Source organism: Lycium ferocissimum, chromosome 9 (assembly GCF_029784015.1).
Source record: "Lycium ferocissimum isolate CSIRO_LF1 chromosome 9, AGI_CSIRO_Lferr_CH_V1, whole genome shotgun sequence".
Lineage (NCBI taxonomy): Eukaryota > Viridiplantae > Streptophyta > Magnoliopsida > Solanales > Solanaceae > Lycium > Lycium ferocissimum.
This window is the reverse complement of record NC_081350.1, coordinates 62,938,775-62,949,148: the sequence shown is the minus strand read 5'-3', so window position 1 is coordinate 62,949,148 and position 10,374 is coordinate 62,938,775. Positions and strand designations below refer to the sequence as shown.

Genomic DNA, 10,374 nt, shown 5'->3' with positions numbered 1-10,374 from the left:
ATATTTGTTGCAAGTTCTGCCAATGTTTGCTGGGTATCTTGATTCTCCTTCACTATATTCTGGATCATAGCACTACCAAACGGTACCACATCAGCATTGTTTGAGTGCCAAGCCTGATTATGAGTCGTCAGCTTGTTAAGTATGGTGGTCACCCGTCGATAAGATTTGTTCATGAAACAACCATCAGCTGCATTATTCGCAACTGACTGCGTCACTGGATCTAGCCCTCGGTAGAACTTCTCCATTAATATGTTATCCGAAAAACCATGATTTGGGCTCTTCTGCAAATAATCCTTGAATCTCTCCCATGCTTCATATAATTGTTCCCCCGGTCGTCGCTTAAATTCATAGATCTTGTCACAAATTTCGGCCTTCTTGCGGGGGAGGGGGGGGTACCATTTTGTGAGAAAACGACCACCATCTCTCGCCATGAAGTAATCGAATTTGGGCGACTTCTCAAATCATGTTCTTGCCTCTCCGGCTAAGGAATATTTAAATAACCTCAACCGAATAGCATCTTGAGGAACATTGTTCTGGATGTGATTAGCACACACATCCATAAAATTTACGCAAATGACGTTGAGGGTCATTCTCGGTAGATTTTCGAAAGTATCCCTCAAGCTTCAACAACATGGTATAGAGAGGAGTCAATTTTCACAGTAGCAGCTCCAACTCGGGGCTGAACAATGGCAGATGCATAGTCCTCCTCTGGAACAAGCTCAGCGAAAATATTCTCATCATCTGAATCATTCGCCTGATTGTTCAACCGATTCCCCTGGTTACCAAAGACGTTGATTTTTCTTTGATTCGATTCATGTTCACCTGGTTTACACAGAGTAGCAAACAAGGTGTGATGTAATAAGTAAAAGACTTCAATAAAGCAAACACTATTTAGTAATTTCAAAACCGTATTCCCCGACAACGGCGCCAAAATTTGATACGCTCAAATTATACCTATTAATGGTATAACGCGGACGTTGTCAAATATATAACTCAATAAGGTTGGGGTCGAATCCCACAGGGAATATGGTGTGAAAAGGTTACTAAAGTCGTAGAATGCTATGTTTAGGTCTAATGTCTTACTCCGATGATTTTGGTAAAAGTTGGGTTTTTAGTAACTAATTGCTAACTATTGCTTTGGTTGTGAATTTATGGTAAAAGAAACTAAGGTTGTGTCTCCTTTAGATAGAGTGTATGGTCATGGGTATTGATCTTGATATACTTCTAATGGATCATTATATGAATGCACTTAATCTCTATATGAATCTCTACTATTTCTCAATAAATAAAGATTATTTCTTTCTATGATTTTCCCAAATATAAGAAAGTAACGATGAAGAACGATTAATCATGCCAAGTAAATTCTTCTTATTCCTAAGTGAATTTATTAAACAAAGTTTAAAGCTTTGAGTCCTTGTTGTTTATTCTTACCAACCCTAATTATTTTCCCAAATAAATCAAGGTTTATGGCTTTAATCAATGTTTGCAACCATTAATTAATAATCCATTATATGTATATCAATCATAAACCTAATCCCAAAACACCCATCAATTGGGTTTACAACCCTAGTAAGGAAAATTAGCTACTCATAGAAGGAGAAGAACAATAAGAAGTAATAGAAATCATAATGCTTACAATTGATTGCTTGGAATTGAAGAGAATTTAATTGCAATTGTTTGTAATCTCCAAAAGACTTCAAAACTATGAATAGCTAATACTAAGGAAAATAAAACTGAGTTCTGTGTTGAATACGAAACCTATAACAGGTATTTATAAGACCCTAACTCGTAAGAAGTGAAAAGATGCAATTGCCCGTTGGGTTCGATCTACGATCCATTATACGGTCCGCAAAACAGTTATGCAGACCGTCAAATTGCTTCCTTCCATCCGTCAAATATTCTTCAGCATCTTTCACGATCCATTTTGACGGACCGTCAAATATTCTGCGGTCCGTATAAATGTTCCGCAGGAATGGCTCGTCGATCTTTGCTCACTGTGACCGTTATACGGTCCATTTGACGGTCCGCATAAAGTTATGCGGCCCGTCTAGTTTCTCCGTCAAACTGCCTCTTCAGTGACTTTGTTATTTTCTCCACTTCTTCAACTTTTGCCATCAAACCACTTATACCTGAAATCCAATAAAAAACACGTAAAATCACGTAGACTTGCTTAAAAACAAGTAAAGCTTATAGCCGAAAAGCATCGATTGTGGCGTAAAATTACGCCACATCAAAGAGCCGACAACTGAAGGGAAATATTCAACCCCTTCACAAAACGTCTAACCCTCTCCTCCTCAGTAGGCAAAAGCTGGAGAGCATACCGAGCCAAAGAGTGAAATCGGGACTCGTAAGCAGCCACAGAGGAATTTCCCTGCTCAGTATTACTGAACTCATCACGCCTCCTGTTCCTTAAGGAACGAGGAACATACTTCTCAAGAAAAATCTGGTAGAACTGAGTACAAGTTAATGGAGGAAAATTCGCTGCCCTACACTTTACAAATGCCCTCCACCATAACTTGGCAACTCCCATGAGTTAAAAAGTCACAAACTCTAATCCATACTTCTTAACTGGCCCCATCTTGTGGATTATCTCGTGGTAATTAATAATGAATTCATAAGCATCCTCTGCTTCAGTACCAAAGAACTCTGGAGGCTTCATCTTAGTGAACCTCCAAAATAAATCATGTTCGTCACCTGTCATCACCGGTCCTCCCACTGGCCTAGAAAATAACTCAGGTCCTGGGCCTAATCCAAACGGGGAGCCACAACTGCAGCATGCTGTACCCCTGGCGCCTGAATTGGAGCCTGAGCCAGACCACATGCTCTCGCACCCTGATTATCTACTGCTGCTGGTAACACACTAGCCTCTGCTAAGCCATTCAATAGGTTCAAAGCACTCGGACCACAACATCCGACGATCTTCGGGAGTAGCAATAATATCCGACCGATCCGGTGCCGCCGCGAACTCGCCCCTCATCCTGAACAAGCTGAGGCTCATGAGACTCAGCGCGTTGCTGACCAGCCGCAGGAGCTCCGCCCCTGACTGGTACTGCTGCTCCCCTACCTCTACCACTACCAAGGCCTCTGGCCTGACCTCTTCCTCGAACTGCGACCCTAGCGGCCGGTGCGGGTGCCTCGTTAGCTGCTTCTGCGCATGAGTCCTCTCTATCTGTGAGAGAATAGAAAGGAAAGTCAAATACCAATTTGAATCATCCAGATACCAATTGGAATAAAGTAGCACGAAATAAAGAAAGAAATTGAAGTTTTCTAGTGTCCCAAAGCCTCCCGAAGATAAGTACATACGCCTCTGTACCGATCCACAGGACTCTACTAGATATGTCCTTGTACGATGAGATCAACGAACCTAAAGCTCTGATACCAACTTTTTCACTTCCTAAATAGATGTGAATGGCACCCACACTAGTCCTATAGTGGGCGAACCAATCCCTTAACCCATTATCAAGCCAATTTCAATTACTTAAACTAATTAATAAAAATTGCTCATGAATAATAAAATAACATGTTTGACAATAAAATAAATAAAATATCGAGTTGCAAAAATCTAGCTATTACATCCCCAAAGTCACCTTACAAGGACTCTAACCAACAATGTCTAAATGAAGAGATATTTGTTACACCTTGGAAATTTCGTGTCGTTTGCATTATAAGTGAACTAACGCAAGCCTAAAGTGGAAATGAAGCCCTTAAAAGATTAAGAAGGGTATTTGATAACTTTAAGCGTGTACCCTAAGGTTTTGGAGTTAAATGAATCGGTGAAAGTAAGTTCGTTGAAGATAGTGGAGTTTGAGTTATGTTTTGGGAAGATTTCGTATCATTTGAGTTATACATTTCTTAGAATTGCATTGATAGGGAGCTATAGGTCCCCTTGGATGGTTAATGAAGTTTTATACAAGTGTCAAGAAGGTTCCATAAGGATTGGAGGTCAAACGAATCGAAAGAGCGTATTTTTGCGAAACGGGGAAAAATGGGGCAATATGCGGCCGCATACTCAGTATGCTGGGCTGCATATTAGTCAAAAAACTCCCCATTTTGGGTGATATTTATGTCCAACACAACCCTCATGTTGTGGAGGGAGTATGCGGCCGCATACTCACCACAACACGGAGCGGTGGGGCGAAGTGGACACCTTTTTAAATCCCAAAAGACCCCATTCTTCACATTAACTTTCCATACTTATTTCCCCACATTAAAAGAAGGTTCTTGAGAGTTATTTAAGGTTCCCCAATGTTCTAAACCTTTCTATATCATCAAGATAGAAAATCAAACATCAAGATAAATCCATGGAAGGTGATTGTTCTTGTTTCTCTTCAAGGTGGTGATAAACTTAATCTTGGAAAGAGTTGAGTAAGGAGAGGTTATTTCATTATAAGGTATATTATTCCTGTTAATTACATGATTAAGTTGATTTAAAGGTTTAGCAAGTTTTGGAGAGAAAAGAATCATAAAAAAGAAGAAGTCATAAAGGGTTGAAGTGAAGAAGATGACTATGAGATGAACTTGAAAAGGGATTTTGGATAAATTTGAGATTAAATTGAATATAAATTCTTGATTATGATATTGTGGATGTTGTTATTGTTGTTTTGGGGTTGTTTTGTAATATGGTGGAAGTCGATAAAATAGGGGAAGTGCTGCCCAAATTCCGTTAGCTCCTTAGTTGCTCTAGTTTGAACTTATAGGTGTTTTCAAGACTTAACCTTTAGCATGAATCCTCTTGAATGTAGATTTGCGGGCTTGGAAGGAGAACATTAAGGAATTAAGGAGACGTAAAGGTATGTTAAGGCTAACCCTTTATTTCTAAAGGCATGATTCCCTTATTGTGAAACCGTACTTGATATCCATAATGTCCTACTTCCTAGAGATGCTAGAAACACATGATTTTCAAGGTTCTCATGGTATTGTTGATAAAAGTTCTTCATGATGATGTTGATGATTTCATTTCTAAAGATATCAAGCTTATATTTCTTAATGTTCTCATGATATTATTGAGCTTGTTCCATGATAATTGATTTTATTCATTGTTGTTGGTCTCACCTTATGGTAGTTGTTCTTCCAAGGTGAGATATAGAGAGGATGATGATTCCATAATGGTAATAGGAGGTTTATCAACCTTACGTCACTCCGATAAGAGTGGTAACATTTCATTTGGGCTCTCATGCATGCTTTATATATATGTATGAAATTTCTCACACCGCGCCGCGCTATAGACGGCCTGGCAGGTGTGTAGATGCTCACACCACTACAGTGGGCAGCTTATGATATCATCGCGGACGCGGGATGTCCGGACACGGGATGGTGATGACATGATGATACCACCGTGCCTACATGACCGGGCAGTATACTATATATGTATGCATATATGTGATGGTTTATTTTTCTAAAGCTAAGCATGCATGACATCCATCTTAAGAGGCTTTCAGATGGACAGGTTATTCCTCTTATCTCATGTTGCTTTCCATATCTCTTATTATGTTGTTATTCATGCCTTACATACTCAGTACATTATTCATACTGACGGCCTTTTATTTTTGGACGTTGCGTTCATGCCCGCAGGTAGGCAGGGAGACGGATCAGATACTTAGGTGCTTCATCTGCGAATTCTCAGGAGCGCTCCATTTGGTTTGGACATGCAGTCTCGTGGTATTACTCCTTTGTGTACATATTTGGGCATGGCGGGGTCCTGTCCTATCTTTATGATTTCTTGTACTCTATGTAGAGGCTCATAAACAGATGTGTATAGTTAGATGTCCTATAACCTTATCGGTTCATTTTCTGTATATCATATTTTGTAGCCTTGTCGGCTTATATATATATATATATATATATATATATATCCTTGTCGGCTTGCCTATATATATATATATATATATATGGGCTTATGATGTTCATATAGAGAGCTATTATTATTGTGGATTCATGCCCTTTTAGATTGTGATATTCATAAGCTATCTGTCATGGTCCACCTAGAATGACAATGAGAAGTATGCTAAGAGGTGCTCGGTAGGTTAGCTCCAGGTACCCGTCATGGCCCTCCGGTTGGGTCGTGACAAAAGTTGTATCAGAGCAGTTCATCCTAGGGTGTGTCTACGAGCCATGTTCAGTAGAGTCTTGTTTATGGGTGTGAAGCGTGCCACACTTATAAACAGGAGGCTGCGGGGCATTTAGGAATGATTGACCTTTCTTCCTCATCATAGATCGTGCGATAGAGCCATGATATAAGAATTTCCCTTTTCCTAACCGTGTGTTATGTTTTCAGCGATGCCTATGAAAAGAAAGGCAACAGTGACCCAGAAGGGCAAGACAGTGGTCGGAAGGAGGACTGAACGGGAATTGTCGATCGACATAGAGGAGGGTGAGTCCCAGAATGAGGCTCCATCTCGGATCTCTCATACTCCACCCATTTCAGAGGAGCACGAAGGGGCCTCAGCTCCAGCTCCAATACCCCCAGTTCCTTCACCAGATGCCTCAGGCCAGGAGATGAGAGAAGTCATCCATTTGCTAATCCAGTTAGTCACCGCTTAGGCCCAGCGGCAGGGTGTGGGTCATGGCGATAGAGCTGTCAGTGCTAGAGCTCGTGATTTCATTAGTTTGAACCCTCCAGATTTTTTTAGGTCAAAACTGGATGAAGACCCGCAGAGCTTTATAGATGAGATATTGAGGACATTGCGGATAATACATGCTTCTGATGTTGAGTCGGTAGAGTTAGCCTCTTATAGATTGCGAGATGTGGCTGTTCATTAGTACAACACCTGGATATCTTCTAGAGGGGTAAATGCACCTATCGCGGTATGGCAAGAGTTTGTAGATGCTTTTCTTCGGTACTATTTATCGCCAGAAGTTCGACTGGCTAGAGCTGACAGGTTCTTGAATCTTAGACAAGGGAACATGAGTGATCGGGAGTATAGCCTTCATTTTAATTCTTTAGCTAGGTATGCTCTAGCCATGGTAGCTGATATGGGAGACCGCGTACACCAGTTTGTGAATGGTTTGGGGCCACATTTGATGGATCAGTTTTGACGGCCTCACTTCAGGAAGGTATGGATATCTCTCGCATTCAGGCCCATGCCCAGAATTTGGAAGAGCGGCAATAACAGCGGAGGAGGGAGAGTGATTATGATAGGCGTTATAGTAAGAGGGACAGATCTTTAGGTGCTATTAGTGAGTTCAGAGGGGGTCAGAGGCAGCAATATTCCAGGCACTCAGGCCATTCAGCGGCTAGTGCACCTCCTCGATTTGTAGGCAAGCGATTCGATCACCCTATTTATTTCGGACCGGGTCAGAGCTCCAGAGTTTCTGGTTCTCAGTACAGAGGTGATTCCGGTTAGATGAGACCACCCTTACCACGGTGCAATCAATGTGGTAGGCCACATTCGGGATAGTGCCGCCTAGTTTTAGATGCTTGTTATGCCTTCGGTCAGACTGGTCATATGATGCATGATTGTCCATTGATAGGTGGCAGAGGTAGGGTCCAACCTACAGGATCAGCAACTAGTTCTTCATCATCTGTATGCCCTTTCGGGGCAAAGCTCACAGACACCAGCAGGCTGTGGTAGAGGTAGAGGAGGAGCGTCCAGTTCGAGTGGTCCTCAGCATCGTATCTATGCACTGGCTGGACTGGACAACAGGATCTTGAGTCTTCCCCTGATGTTATCATAGGTATATTATCAGTATCTTTTCATGACGTATATGCATTGATTGATCCAGCTTCTACATTGTCATATATTACTCCTTATATTGCCGATCGTATTGGGGTTGAACCTGAGCCAATAAAACCTTTTGAGGTGTCTACACCTGTTGGTGACCCAGTGATAGCTAGACGGATATATAGAAATTGTGTGGTTGTAGTTTGTGACTGTCATATTATGGCTGATTTGATTGAGCTAAAAATGATAGATTTTGATGTCATTATGAGTATGGATTGGCTGGCCTCCTATTATGCCAATGTTGATTGCAGAACAAAAATGGTTCATTTTCAGTTTCCAGGAGAACCAGTTTTAGAATGGAAGGGTAATACAACGTCTCTAAAAGGTATGTTTATTTCCTACCTCAAGGCAAGGAAGATGATTGCTAAAGGTTGTATATATCATTTAGTCCGAGTTCAAGATATAGAAGCAAAACCGCCAACTCTTCAATTTGTCCCAGTAGTGAATGAGTTTTCAGATGTATTTTTGGACGAGCTTCCAGGTCTTCCAACCAGAACGGGAGATTGATTTTACCATTGATGTGTTACCGGATACTAAGCCCATATCTATTCCTCCTTATAGAATGACTCCTGTAGAATTGAAAGAATTGAAGGAGCAACTAAAAGATTTGCTAGAAAAAAGGCTTTATTAGGCCTAGTACATCGTCGTGAGGAGCACCTGTGTTGTTTGTAAGAAATAAAGATGGCTCCTTGCAGATGTGTATTGACTACAAACAGTTGAATAAGGTGACAATAAAGAATAAATATCCACTTCCAAGGATTGATGATTTATTTGATCAGTTGCAGGGTGCCAAATGGTTCTCAAAGATAGATCTGAGATCGGGTACCACTAAGTGAGAGTCAGGGAAAAGGACATTCCGAAGACAACCTTCAGAACTAGATATGGTCATTTCAATTTTCGGGTAATGTCGTTTGGATTGACTAATGCACCGGCGGTATTCATGAACTTTATGAATAATGTGTTCAGGCCTTTCCTAGATCTATTTGTGATTGTATTTATCGATGATATCCTGGAGTATTCTCGATCTGAGACAGAGCATGCAGATCATTTACGTACTGTCCTTAAAGTTCTTCAGACTCGGGAGTTATGTGCAAAATTTTCAAAAAGTGAGTTCTGATTAAATTTTGTAACTTTTCTGGGGCATATTATTTCAGCCGATGGTATTCGAGTGGATACCCAAAATATTGAAGCTGTGAAGACTTGGCCAAGGCCTCACACACCTACGGAGGTTCGTAGTTTTTTGGGGTTGGCCGGTTATAATAGAGGATTTGTAGAAGGATTTTCTTCTATTTCTGCACCACTGACGAAGCTGACTTAGAAATCAGCTAAATTTCAGTGGACAGATGCTTATGAGCGCAGTTTTCAGGAGCTGAAGAATAGATTGACTTCGGCCCCGATCCTGACACTTCCAGAAGGATCGAAGGGCTACGTTATTTATTGCGATGCTTCAGGTGTTGGACTAGGTTGTGTGTCGATGCAACATGGTAAGGTGATTGCTTATGCTTCAAGGCAATTATGGAAACATGAGAGAAACTACTCGACCCATGATCTAGAGTTAGCTGCGGTTGTTCATGCATTAAAGATGTGGAGACATTATTTATATGGCATTTATGTTGATATTTATACAGACCACAAGAGTCTCCAATATATTTTCAAGCAAAAGGAGTTGAATCTACGACAAAGACGGTGGTTAGAGCTATTGAAGGACTATGATGTGAGTATTTTATATCAACCTGGAAAGGCGAATGTAGTAGCTGATGCTCTTAGCCACAAATCCATGGGCAGTTTATGTGACGTTCAGCCAGAGAAGAGGGAGTTAGCTCGTAAGCTTCAACAGCTAGCCAGCCTAGGATTTCGCTTGATGGACCAGTATACGGGAGTCACCATCCCGTAATCGGCTTGTTTTATCTTTAGTGGAGAAGGTAAAAAAGCGCCACTATAAGGACCCCATGTTAATTCATTACAGAGATACCCTTCCTCAGAAGAAAAAGTCACCATTTGAGATTTCTGCAGATGGAGTTCTTAGACATCGAGGCAGATTATGTGTTCCTGATGTTGCAGGGTTACGTCGACAGATTCTGGGGGAAGCCCATAATTCCCATTATTCTGTTCATCCAGGAGCGACAAAGATGTATCCTGATCTTAAATCTAATTATTGGTGGGACAGAATAAAGAAAGACATAGCAAAGTTCGTAGCTCAATGTCCTAACTGCCAGCAGGTAAAGAGTGAGCATCAAAAGCTTGGGGGATTGTTGCAAGCTATGGAAATTCCCAAATTGAAAAGGGGAAAGGGTTAATAGGGTTTATTAGGGTTTTGTGTTCTCCCAAAAATATGATTCTTATTGGTAATTTTTGGATAAATTAAAAATGGGCTCATTTTCTGTCCCAACTACGATCAGAAGATTATGCAAAACTTTATGTCAAAAAGAAGTCGACTCTTTGGGGTTCCGTGTCCATTGTTTCTAATAAGGGGGAAAGTTTACGCAATTTGGAAGTCCTTTCCGGGTTTGGGGACCCGTAAGCTTAAGCAAATTTTATCCCGACGATAACAAGCCCAGCGGACCTTCGACTCTCGAAGAAGTACGGGGAGTGTGTTAGACTTCGGAGGTAGTTTTTGGGGGATCTTTTGTCGCTATGACTTTGCATTTAAAAA

General features: G+C 41.1%; 1 non-coding gene across 1 annotated transcript; it reads left to right on the top strand.

The window, feature by feature from the left end:
• Positions 1 to 261: 261 nt before the first annotated feature.
• On the top strand, positions 262 to 368 carry LOC132032234 (small nucleolar RNA R71). Its single transcript, XR_009408381.1, has one exon. It is a non-coding gene; the product is annotated as a small nucleolar RNA R71 (small nucleolar RNA).
• The last annotated feature ends 10,006 nt before the right edge of the window (positions 369 to 10,374 follow it).